This window comes from Globicephala melas, chromosome 4 (assembly GCF_963455315.2).
Source record: "Globicephala melas chromosome 4, mGloMel1.2, whole genome shotgun sequence".
Taxonomy (NCBI): Eukaryota; Metazoa; Chordata; class Mammalia; order Artiodactyla; family Delphinidae; genus Globicephala; species Globicephala melas.
Genome location: NC_083317.1, coordinates 118,969,754 through 118,983,352, shown reverse-complemented (window position 1 = coordinate 118,983,352; position 13,599 = coordinate 118,969,754). Strand labels below are relative to the sequence as shown.

At 37.0% G+C, this 13,599-nt stretch overlaps 1 long non-coding RNA gene across 3 annotated transcripts in view; it reads left to right on the top strand.

Annotated features, from left to right (window-relative positions):
* LOC132597272 (uncharacterized) overlaps nt 1–13,599 on the top strand; it is a 399,384-nt gene that overhangs the window by 281,289 nt on the left and 104,496 nt on the right. For all 3 annotated transcript variants that reach the window (XR_009563798.1, XR_009563797.1, XR_009563799.1), the window contains 2 exons: nt 10,812–10,925; nt 11,783–11,949. This is a non-coding gene — a long non-coding RNA (uncharacterized lncRNA). The remainder of the gene's footprint in view (nt 1–10,811; nt 10,926–11,782; nt 11,950–13,599) is intronic.

Below are 13,599 nucleotides of genomic sequence, written 5' to 3'. Positions count from 1 at the left end.
GCATTGTTAGCAATGGCAAAATAATGGAAACAACTTAACTGTGGACCAAGTATTGGGACTGTTAAATATAATAGAATATTGTGCTATTATTGGAGAGAATAATGCAGCTTTTTATGTAGTGATATAAAAAAGATTCCAATATACTGTAGGACAAAAAAGCAAGGTGCAGAAGAGTGTTCATCATAAATTACTCTGTGTGTGGCTGTTTGTATGTGCATTCTCTGGAAGAAAACACAAGAAACTGATGACAGTGTATGTCACCAGTGGGAGAAACGGATAAATAGGAAACTAGGGGAAAAAGTGTTTTTCCATCATATATCCATTTGTAATACTTGAATTTTCTACCATATGTATGTACTACCTATTTCAAAAAGCAAATAAGTACAACTAATACAAATAGTGTTTTTAAAACAACACAAACAAAAAGCAATGAAGATAAGGAGGCTACCAAGGCAGAACTTATATCTTACCACAATAATATTGTCCTCAGTGAATAGATAGCCTTTACGAAGGTCACAAGAGAAGATTTGGTGTTCCAGTGTTACCCAGTAGACTTATGTATCACTCAGTTTCCAACTGGATAAGCAGAAATCACTCAGCATATTTAAAATAGAGAGAATTTAATACTGAGAAATGGTTTTACACATGAGGGAGGAAGCTGAAAAACCAAACAAGTGACAGTGAGTTACCCTGCAGATTAACAACAGCTGGAAGCCACTGCCTCCCAGCCTGGAGGGGGAAAAAAAGGAGCTGGATGTGTCATAGCAGCACGTCACGAGGTAGAAGCTAAAACTGTCAAATGGGAGCTGGGGCCACAGAGAAGCCCCAGAGCTGCTAGAGATGCCTGAGTTAAAGGGGCAGAAATATCCTGGTCTCCCTCCCTTTCTTCAGCCCAGTCTCCAGTGCCTTCCACTGGCTGAATCAGGTAGGAAATCAGCTCACGGGGGAGCGTGGGAAATGAAAGATTGAGCGATTACTCTATCTGAGATACAAAACAGTACTGAACCTGAATGAAAACAAACTCAGGACCAGCTACCTCCTCCCTTTTGTTACTCAGCAGCCATTCTGATTGCTTTGCCTGTATATAAATTACATATTATAATGTCATGTTTCTGTCTAATGTGAGGCAATCATCCATCATACAAACTGAGATGCTCTTGCCCTTTCTCCAGCATCATATCCCTATGACACCCAGGATCTACAGGAAATTTCTAGTTCTGCCCATCAGGTCCAGATGTCACAGCTCATGGGGTCTGTTGACATATGAACTGAAATTGTAAAGTTATGCACCATTAACACTCCTTATACAAAGTAATGAGAAATGGGGAAGGGGAAATTTAAAAATATATATATATATATAAACATTGAATGAATATATATATATATATATATATATATAATACACACAGACACATGCATGAACAGCTGTTAGAGTCCTCAGTTCTGAAATTGGTTACGAGGGTGTTATTGATATTTATCGTTTCCTCTTCTCACTACTCATTCTATGTTACCCTTGCTCTCAGATCAGCTGATCAGTGTTCTTTACATAGAGAAGAATCCCAAACCTTAATTCCAGAAGTGTCTGAATCCTTAATGGTTTTGCCATTTGGAACAGTCACCCCTACTAATATGATAACCTCGTCCTCATCGCTGCCCTTTATTTCAGAGGCATTAGTCTTCATGCCTCTGAAAATAGTCAGTTGGTAGATTCAACTTCCAGTTTAATGGGCCCATTATTGTGTCTCATAGTAGACACTTGGACTAGGTTGCAGGAACTGAAAGAAAAATGTCTGTGAATGGGTTATTGTGTGCAATAGTGAGAGGGGCCCTTCTCACTTCTACTTCTTGGATTCAGGACTTATGGATGCTGGCTATGAAAAAACTAGCATCCTACTAAATGTGGCTGATTCAAAGAATATACTACATGCTATAGAAGAACATCTCAACTTCACCTGCTATTCCATCAAATATCATAACTGTCTTCAGTAGGCTATCCACCCTTCTTTCAGGTCAACTGTGTCTGGGTGATAGGGTTTGTGATTAGATCAGAGAACTCCCTGAGTGTGAGCCCACTGTTGCCCTTCCTTTGCAGAAATATATGTTCCTTGGTCAGAAACAGTGTTATGTGGGATAACATCATAATGCATAGGGAATTCTCTCAGTCCACAGATGGCGGTGCTGACAGAAGCATGGTGGATATGGAAGGAAATTCATATCAAGAACAGATGTTTAATCCAGTAATCCCACTTCTGGGTATATATCTAAAATAGCTGAAATCAGAATCTCAAAGAGATATCTGTACTTGCACATTCGTTGCAGCATTATTCACAAGTGCTAAGATGTGGAAACAATCTAAATGTCCATCGATGGATAAATGACTACAGAAAATGTAGTCTACACATACAGTGGAATAGCATGCAGCCATAAAAAAGGAAATTCTGTCATGCATTATAACATGAATGAACCTTAAGGAAATTATAGAAAAAAAAGAATAAACATTCATACCAGTGAGTAAAATTTACTCCTGTAATGTAAAAGGGCCAATGTCATCCACCTGCAATGGATAGACCAGTACCTCTAGAAAATGGTGCAATACTAAACGTTCAGTATTGGCATCCATGTTTCAGAAACTGAACACTTATCAGAGACAGTAGTGAGATCAGTCTTGATGAGGTAAAGTCCATGTTGTTGAGGACATACATAGCCTACATCCTAATGATATGGCCATTTTTATCATGGGCCTATCAGAAAATAGACAGACAAACTCAGAATGGATAAGAGACTAGGCTGCCAGTTCTGTGGCAGGATGTCTTGCCCTCATGATTACCGAAATCCTCCTTTGCAGTAGATGCCCTCAGGGGGACATGCATGAGACATGCATACCCATTTCGCAAAGTCTGTTAACCCCTCTCGACCTGCTTGCCATCAGTCTTCAATCTTATTCTTCTCAAGTCTCTGACCAATGAGGATAAATAATCATTATCATAAATCAGAATAGAACTTCATCTCAAGCTATCTCTCTCATTGGACATAAAAATGAACAACCAGCTATAATGTCCAAAGTCTTAACTATGGGAAGGTTGATCTTTACCACCATCCTCCAAGATCACCCCTAAGTGGGATTGTAACCTGGCAACAGTCCATATGCAGGCTGTGCTATGATATTGTGCAAATTCTGTGTAAACCAAGACCAACAATTTCTTCCTCCAGCAGCTGGTCACAGAGAGCTTGTAAGAGGTCATAGTTGTTGATTAATAGAGCAGCAGCGATGCAGCAGAAGTAGGTGTCATGTAAACATGTTTACTTTTCCTGCTACTGTACCTTCAAAATCTGTTCCAGCAGAACTTTATATGCCAATTCCATTTCATAATGTGCTGCTGCTGCACATGTTCAAGCTTAACATGACACTTTTCAAGTTTATATATTCCAGTTCAATTATCGTTATAATTCTGTGATGTATTCCACTGGATTTTGGGTCTGATCCTCTGTCATGTCTTCTCTGCTTCTACAGAAGATCAGATATTATTCTAAGGTGCCCATAACATTTTTCTGGTTCTCTAACTATGACATGAACAAAGAACTCGAAAACCGGAGTCTGTAATTTTCTTTCTTCAAAGCTGTCAGAAGCAGGTATTCCAAGGCGGGTACTTGAAATCATCATTACTACCAGACTGGTATGGAGCAGTTGTTACCTGTTTTCCCAAAGTCTTGCCTTTTACTCGCATTTCATTCCAAGAAATCATGGGCTTATCTAAGTAATTTAAGCCACTGCATGTCAAGCATTAAGACTATCCTATTTTCCACCTTCAAGGACATCATTTTTATAATCACACTCAAATAGGGGAGAAATCTAATCCTGCAAACCCGCCTAGAAAACCTGATACTTGGGATGACTTCTAATAACAAGAAGTTGTCTTGTTGAGGGAATAATAAGAAAAATAAAGCCATTCTAGTCATGAACAGAGAGAAGTTAATGCAGTAACATGGTTGCAAAAGTGACAGAAGAGGCTGAGAATCAAATCAGGGAGTGGTAGGGCCAGCCAGAGATTAACAGCAGGAACTCTTACCTGCCCTAGGATGAAGTGACTGAGAGATCAGGAGGTATTACTGAAAACCAGAGGCCCAGGAAAATCAGAAGGACTGGAGCAAAACATGAGACCTGACTACTGCCTCTACACCATCAGAGGCAGAGGCAGAGGGAGAAAGCACTGTAACATCTCCTTTCCACCCGTCTTTTGAAACTGGACAGAACATCCCAGTAGCCAAACCCCAATGGAAAAGAGTTGACACAGGAGGCTGGGAGACGCAGCCAGCAGAGATCAGCCTATTAGTGACTCAGCAGAGCAGGAGAAGGGCAGACAGATTCAGAACCAGCACAAGGCATTTTTTTTTTGGTCACAGGTTCTGAGGTCAACATGTAAGGTAAAAATCTAGTATAGTAAAAGTTCATCTTGGAAATTCCTTAAGTTTCCCATAAAGCAGAACAAAGTGTCTTTAAACACAAGAGGTGGCTTGGACAGGTGCTCACACCATAAGGGTTCTTAGGACAATAGAGACCAACCAAAAAAAGCATATCACTGCGTCCTCTCCCTTCCACACTAAGAGAGATGTGTATATGGAGTGGAATAGCAGAGACAATAGTTGAATTAGAGAAAGTTAAATGTGCATATGCTATGACACCATTATCCTTTAAGCAACTGCATGAGTAAGACTTAAAGTGAACGATAAAAGCCCTGAAGTAAAGAATGATCAGCCCACCTAATAGACACTAAATTGTATGTGTCAAATGATATGGATCTAATTCTTCAACCAGGAGAATCCCAGGAGAAAAGGCCAGACACCTTAGTTTTACGCAGTAAAAAAGTCATTGTCTTCAGAGTTCAGAGGGGAGGGGTGGCTCTGGCTTTAGAATGAAATTTATCTCTCTGGTCAGTTTCTCGCACATCAGGAGCAGGAAATTAATCTGAAAGAGAAGTTTCTTCCAATTCTATAAAACACTAAGATCACCAACTTCTTCGGCCTGAGTCCTATCTTATAGACTATAACACAAATAGGAGACAGCTATTAGGATTGGTCAACGATTGCCCCCAAACTTGGGCACCATGAGCTAGAAACACTGAGGGCACCAAGAAGAGCACTATCAGAACAGTGAGAATGATCACCATGGCTGGCAAAGCAACAATTTCTATAGTCAGAGATCTTAGTGCCCAGGAGAGCAGCAACTAAAAAAATAATAAGAATTCTGAGAGATATACGGGAAGAGTAAGTATATTGCAGAGTATTGGGGTTCTTTGTTTTAAAATGTGCATTTTTACTAGTGTCACCTCATATGTATCCACAGGCTTATCAGGCCTAGAGAAATTTGGGAGGAGGCCCAGATAATGATACGTAGATTGGGCAAAATTTGGATAAGAAATTCCTTTGGCGGATTCTTCCTTAGTGAATCCATTTCCACCAGAGTGTGTTGTAAATTGCGAAGGCATTCTCCAAAATTCTATGTTTTTACTCTTTTCTTTTTTATTTTTCTAATTTATTGCTATGGCTTAGAACAATGGTTCTAAACTTAATGTGCACATAAAAAAAAACAAAAAAAACATGGAGAGCTTCTTTCTAATACTAACTACTCATCAGTACTGTTAACAGCCAGCCATTATGTGTCCCTGGTGTGACACACTGGGAGTCAAACTCACCCAGTATGTAATATATTCTTGAAGACAGCTGGCCTGTATTCCTCAGAGGATCCAATGTAATGAAGAACAGAGAGGGGGAGAGAATCTTCTAGATTAAGACAAACTAAAGACATATGAAAGCCCCATTAGTAATTAAATTTGATTAGATCCTGTATAGGAAAAAATGATATATAATTTCTAACATGTCATCCAATATAGTGCATATTTGAAGATAGTAAGTATATCATAAACAGTTATACCAGACTACAGGAACTAATGGGGCTGTCCCAGGCAAACTAGGATATTTTGTTTCCTAGTTATAAAGAACATTTTTCAGAGAATTAGGGAAATATAAAGGTGGTCTGTACATTGAAAGATGTTATTAAATTATGTTAATTTTCTGAGGGGTGATGATGGAATCATGGTTATATAGGGAAATGTCCTTATTTTTGGAAGATATATATGTGTATACTGAAGTATTTGGAGATAAAACATGACAATGTATTCAGCCCTCTTTTAGATTGTTTGACAAAAGGGAATTGTGTGTGTGTGTGTGTGTGCGTGCATGCGTGTCTGCGTTCTGTAAAAAAAGTTGGAGCTAGTGTAACATGTTAATGGTCAATTAAGGTAAGAAGCTATATATTTCCATTGTTCTGTTATTTTAATTTTTCTATGGGTTAGAAATCCCCCACACCCCACAAAAAAAATGTCAACTAGTGGGAAAAAGAGAGGAAAATAAAAATAGATAATAAACTTTATGCTTGGGAAAAACAACAGAAAAAAACGCTGATTCCTAACTCCCTACTACAGCCCCCGTGATTTAGATTTAATTGATGTGGGATGAAATCAGGAACAATATATGTCAGTGGTTCTCAAACAGGTTTGAGAATCATTAGTTTTGACAATTAATTATGCACTGGTAACTTTTAGGCCATACTCACCGCTCTTCTCTCTTGTGCTATAGTTCTGCAGTTCTAAGTGATGGATATCTTCATCTGTAGAGTTGTTTGGCCCCTAAAGATACAGTTGTCATCTTTCTTTACCATTCCCATTTATTTCAAACATTCTCTATCCATTGCTTACCTATTTTTCTCTAATGGCACCTGAATTCTCCCAATTATCTGAACTAAAATGCATTGAGTCATTTTTCTCCTGCCCCTCCCATCCAATCAGAATTAATACTGCCATCTCCTCTTCCCCATGGCCATCTTCATTACCATCATGCAAGACCTCATTATCTCTCTCACAGAATCATTACAAGAGTTTCATTGTTGGTCTCTCACTTCTTTGTTTTTAAATGTATTTTATTGAAGTATAGTTGATTTACAGTGTTGTGTTAATTTTTCCTGTACAGCAGTGATTCAGTTATACATAGATGATAGATAGACAGGTAGATATAGATAGATATTCTTTTTCATATTCTTTTCCATTATGGTATATCACAGGATATTGAATATAGTTCCCTGTCTTATACAGTAGGACCTTGTGGTTTATCCATTCTATATATACTAGTTTGCATCTACTAACCCCAAAATCCCATTCTTTCTCTCCCTCACCTCCCCTTCCCCTTGGCAATCACAAGTCTGTTCTCTATGTCTGTGGGTCTCTCACTTCTATTTTATCCCCTTCTCCAATCAATCTTATGCACTACAACCAGAGTAAGCGTCCAAAAACCACACCTCAAAAACAACAACAAAACTTTCAATTATTCCCTGATACCTACTAAGTTAAATAAAAATTGTATTTCAAAACATTTAAAAGGCTCCATTGTTTTATCCCAACTTAAAATTTCAGGCTTATTCTCCAGAACCATATGCCTACCTTATTTTGAGTAGAAATCCAGACCTGCCTTTTCATGATCTGTACCCACCATATTGAAATTGTTCCTTGCACATTAACGCCTTCCTCTATGACTGCTTCTTCCAGGACAAGCATACTTCTTCCTACTAAAAGGCCCTATTATCCCCTTTTGATTAATACCCAGAGAGTTTCATTTATATCAAACCTCCTTTCTAACCTCTAATATTGGAAAGCTGAGGTCTTGCATCAGGAGAACCTCAGAATAAATTCTTCACTTTATGCTTTCTTGTATCTCTATCCTTACTTTCACTTACCCATTTCTGTTCAGAAAAGTGATGAGTTACATTGCTTACTTACAATTCCCCAAGTTGATCTTTAGTTTTCAGACCTCCTTATCTGATCTTTCCAATGCCAACAAGGTATTAAACCTGAATAAACTGCCAAAATGAATCTTCCGCTGAGTACATTCCTGGGCATCTAGTTCACATGTACTTCATAGGTCCCATAGCTTTGTCAAACTTTTACCTCTCTTTCAGTCATTTTCTTCCTTTCACTATAATCAATCTCTCTCTATATATATACCCTAAGCTTATTAAGGATAGGAATTGTCTTTTCCATTTCTATATCCTATGCAATAATTAAAATTTTGCATACATGTTTTTGTTTGATAAATGTATACTGACCTGAATCGAATAAGTGTTTTTAGTGATCTATACAAAATAGTGCTATAAAAAATTACAAAAAGTATTATGATTATTTTATTATTCTTTTTCAAAATAAAGTAAAATATTTTCATCTGAAATCACACTTGGTGAGTTACAGCTCAATTCTGTGCCAATACATTAAACTCTGAATCATGGAAAGAGTAAGAATGGCAGAAATTGTTAGGCAGAATGACGGTTTGTAGAAACTGGCTAGTAAATAAGAAATAATACTCTTTTTTATTAAACTAGCTTGAAACTGATATTTATTAAAATTTAAATTGATGAATGCTCCAAAGCAGTACAAATAGAGCTGTAATTCCATCTTGCCATTCTAATGACAATGAAGAACTAAACTAAATGTTCTCTAACATTTTTTATACCACTATAACCTTTGGATGAAATTACAGTCTTGCGCTAAAGTGCATTTGAAGAAGAATATGCCTGCCCATATTAAATGTGCTATAGGGAAAAACAGTATTTGTAGTGAATATCTGTGTAATATAATTATATAATCACCTGCTAAGTACATATGTGTTATTGTGTTTTGATCCCTAATGCTATGATTGTTTAAAATATAAGGAGAAAGAAGAAAGAGAAAGGTTCTGTTTAATCTTAAAAAAAAAAGAGAAAGAGAGATGTAGTTCTCTATAGGGTGTTCAGGCTGTGAAATAAGTTATTTCTTTTGACAGCACAATTATTCTTAACATTTGACACTTCCACTCAAAATAAGAACTATTTTTCCTTTGTCTTCTGACCATATTTATAAATTTAATTGAACAAAATGTCAAAAAAGTAAAAAAAATCATACAGAACCCAAAATGCAAGGTGTAAAGCTACAGAATAGAAAAAAAAAAAACCATCATCTGAAAATGAAAGAGATAGACCAAAGAGGAAGACCGAAGAGGAAATCAATGATTAAACTATTCTTTTTTTAATTATTTTTTAATTTTTATTTTTTTAACATCTTTATTGGAGTATAATTGCTTTACAATGGTTATAACAAAGTGAATCAGTTATACATATACATATGTCCCCATATCTCTTCCCTCTTGCATCTCCCTCCCTCCCACCCTCCCTACCCCACCCCTCTAGGTGGTCACAAAGCACAGTGCTGATCTCCCTGTGCTATGCAGCTGCTTCCCACTAGCTAGCTATTTTACATTCGGTAGTGTATATATGTCCATGCCACTGTCTCACTTTGTCCCAGCTTACCCTTCCCCCTCCCTATATCCTCAAGTCCATTCTCTAGTAGGTCTGCATCTTTATTCCCATCTTGCCCCTAGGTTCTTCTGATCATTTTTTTTTCTTTTTTTTTTTTTTAGATTCCATATATATGTGTTAGCATACAGTATCTGGTTTTCTCTTTCTGACTTACTTCACTTAAAACTATTCTTATCTCAATCACATTTCATGATGTAAAAGACAGTTTTAAAAATAAATGAAAATCTCTATTGTAGAAGTGAACAGAAATAAAATTATGTTATCTAAACAAATTTGTCATAGGAACAGTGTATGTAGAATAAAAGAAATTTTAACAGAAATCATGCATGAAATAATAAATTCTTCCAATAATGAATTACTGTTTTATTTTGTAAATAAAATATTAAGATATATTTTGGTTAAATGTATACTTTGCCATACATCAAATTATTTATATTTACTACTTAATCACTTTTCTTTGGGAGATTTTGCTCTGTTTAGTTTTGTACATATTTATTTTAGAAAAATAAATTCTTGAATTCTGTAGTATTTCTTTCCATAAGTAAAAAGTATTCTTGGAATAGTTGCAGGCAATATTCTTTTACACTTCATGCAAATAACATACAATGTCCTTAGTGACTTGGGTAAATTTTACCTCAGTTTTTGTTTTTAGATAGTGATTTTTCATTTCTTCTTTCAAATTACTATTTCTTTATGCTGTGAAAAATTTGGCATTGTAGAGGATTTAAATTATTTTTTTTCTAAATAATTAGCACCATCTTTTCCTCCACTATTGCCTTCAATCGTAATTAGGCCCTGTTTGTACACACTTCCACAGCATATCAAAAAATATTTTCCTTTTAATCTCTCTTAAAGACTTTAATTTTTGTCTTATTCAATATCCTACCATCTGTCCTAAAATGTATTTCTGACTCCAGTTTTATCAAGTTTCTTAAAGTATCCATTTTAAATTCTGGACTATCTAAGTTAATAGATAGTGAAAGATGTACTTTATATATGAATAGATACACACCATCTAGAGTAATTTCATTCATTCATTTCATTAACTCACATCTTTATATCCTACTGGTCAATAATCCTGTAAGGTCTACTGTCACAATATATCCAGACTCCAACCGCTTCTCCCCATCTCTATCATGATCATCCCCCAACTGGCACCCTGTTATCTCTCACCTGAATTATTATCTGGATTTCCTAATTGGTCTTCTGTCCTTGCCCACCCCCACACCCTATTCCCCATCCCTAATAGCTTATTCTCAACCTACTGCCAAAATATAAATCAATTTTCTCCATTCTTTTTTCATTCAGGGTGAAATCAACGTCTTAACAATTGCCTAAGTGGCTGTGAACGATCTGACCTCCATTGCCTCTCAGACCTCATTTCTTACCAATCTTCCGTTCTCTCCTTCTACTTCAGCCATGCTGACTCCTTGCTCTTCCTGTGGCACACCAGATTTACTCCCCCTTCAAAACTTTTGCATCTAAAGGAGTAAACAAAATGTTTTCTTCACATCAGGTTCAACAAAACCTTGTAAGTATCACTACATTCAGCTTTGTCTCACGTTTGTCCAAATGTGTATTGAGTTCCCACTAATTGCCAACTACTCTGATAAACCTATGAAATACAAATATGCAAAAAAAGAAAATCACTTTCCTGAAGGAGCAAATGGTCTAGTGGAAGTGATCAATGATAAGGACAAAGAGCTATGAGCCCAGAAGAAATGTGTCTGTACATACTGTAGATGCCAAAGCTTCCCAGAGGAGTTCAACCTTGAAGGATTAGCAAGGGTTATAAAGGCTAAGAAGGAATTCAGGTGGAAAGAATAAGCAAAGGCACAGAATTCGTAGAGGATGTAATCTCTTTGGAAAACTGCAAGTTAGGGTCCTCTTGCAGTTGACAGTAGGGCTCTGACAAATGATAAGACTGAATATAGAGGCAAGGGAAGAAAGCAAGGGGTGGGGTTATACATATATACACTTATTCTTACATTAATGCAATGATTTTTATATGCCATACACTGTACTAGGTTCTGGGGAACACTGTACTGACCAAAATCGTATAGGTTTTACACTCATATTGTTTAAAACATAGTGGGAGAAGTAGAAGGTGGTATGAGAATGCCCAGAAGCAAGCCTAAAAATCAGACTTGGAAAATTAACAAACGCTTTTGCAAAAAATTTGAAATCAAAGGAGAAATCTGAAGTCCACACAGGCATTAGCCAGTGTAATAGGCTGAAATGTGTCCCCTCAAATTCATATGTTGAATACCTAACCTCTTGTACTTCAGAATGTGACTGTATTTGGGGATAGGGCCTTTAAAGAGGTAATTAAGTTAAAACAAAGCTGTTAGGGAGGGTCCTAATCCAATCTGACTGGTGTCCTTATAGGAACAGGAAATTTGGACACACTGAGAGAAACCAAGGATGTGCCAGCACAGAGGGATGACCATGTGATGATTCAGCAAGAGAGTGGCCGTCTGCAAGGCAAGAAGAGAGGCCTCAGGAGAAACCAAACCTGCCAGCACCTACATCTTGGACTTCCAGCCTCCAGAACTGTGAGAAAATAAATTTCTGTTCTTTAAGCCACCCAGTCTGTGATATCTTGTTATGGCAGCCGTAACAAACTAATACAGCCAGATAAAGGACGTGGGTAGTGGGAAGAGAATTCTAGAATGAGGCAATGATGTATGAGTAGGTTTGGAGGTAAGTTATGTCTGAGGACTAAAAAGTGTTCTGTAAGCTTAGACGATAAGTGGAAGAAGAAAACATTGAGCAATAAGACTAGAGCATTACTGTCTCCGGGGGTGAGATCATCCAGGACTGTGAGCATGAAAAGGAGATTGGGCTTTTGTTTAAATCGATGAGAAACCACTGAAGGGTATTATATAGGGGAGGAGGATTGGCAGGAGTAAGTTTGGACTTAAAAAGAAGTGCCCTGATGGCAGAATGGAGAATGGATTGAGGGGTGGGGTAGAGAGCAAAGCTGGGGGAGAGAATACCAATCAAAAGCCACTGCTTAGTTAAGAAATGATGGTGGCATTGACTAAAATACTAGCAGTTGAGATCAAGAAAGATGAACAGATTTAAAGGATGCTTCTCTCAGGAGGAATTGAAAGTTTTCATCATTGATTAAAATTTTGGGGGTAGGAAGGCAGAAGAATGAGTCACAGATTATATCCTGGGTTCTGGCTCCACATGGGAGGAGGGATATGACATTCACTGAGATGTAGGAACACAGTGAAAGATACTGACAAGTGATAATACTGAGTTCAATCAAGTCTAAACTTTTGAGCTTGAGGGCCATGAAAGTAAGGTTGCCCAATAGACATGTGGATATATGAATCATAAACTTCAGAAAGAGAGTATAGGATAGAGTTGAGATATATAGATTTGGGAGTCATCTATAGATGGTTTTTGAAGCTATGTGAATGAATGGAACAAAAAATGACTATAAGAAAAAAAGGCCTAGGAAGGAACAAGAATATTTAAAAGAAAGGCAGAGGATAATGGGCCCATGAAAAAGGATAGACTACAGCCTGTGACACAGTGAAAAAACCAAGTCAGCAAGACAGCGGATAATGTTTCAACAATGTCAGATGATACAGAGAGATCAGTGAGGCAAAAATTCTTTTAGCCAACAAGGAGGTTTTGCTGATCTTAGATAAAGTTTACGCAGGAGTTTGGTGGACTTAAAAACTAGATTGAAATTTTTTAAATGTGTGTGTGTAAGCGATCTTAACGGCAGGGTGTAAGTGATTAAAGACTGTAAATACAGACGTGAGATGTTGGGCTATAAAAGGGAGATAAGAGAATTGTCACTGGAGGCAGATGTGGGATAAAGGAAGATTTCGTTTGTTTTTTCTCAGATGGAAGAAACATACTGTGTTCAAATGTGAATGGGAAGGAGCCAGAGAAAAAGAAATATTCAAAATTAATAATGAGATAGCACTGATATCAGTATAGCATGTTTACTTTATGCACAGCTCTGTTTTAGATACTTTACTCAAAATAAATCATTCAATACTAGGGTGAATTATTATTCTACTTTAATAGACAAGAAAACATAGTCATAGAGATGATGAAGTTGTAATCATCTTCCCAGAGTTGTCCATCTTATAAGTTAAGGGAGTCAGGATTTGAAACCAGGAAATCTGCCTTCAGAAGTTACCATATCTCTGAAAGCACAGTAGATAAAATACCTTCAA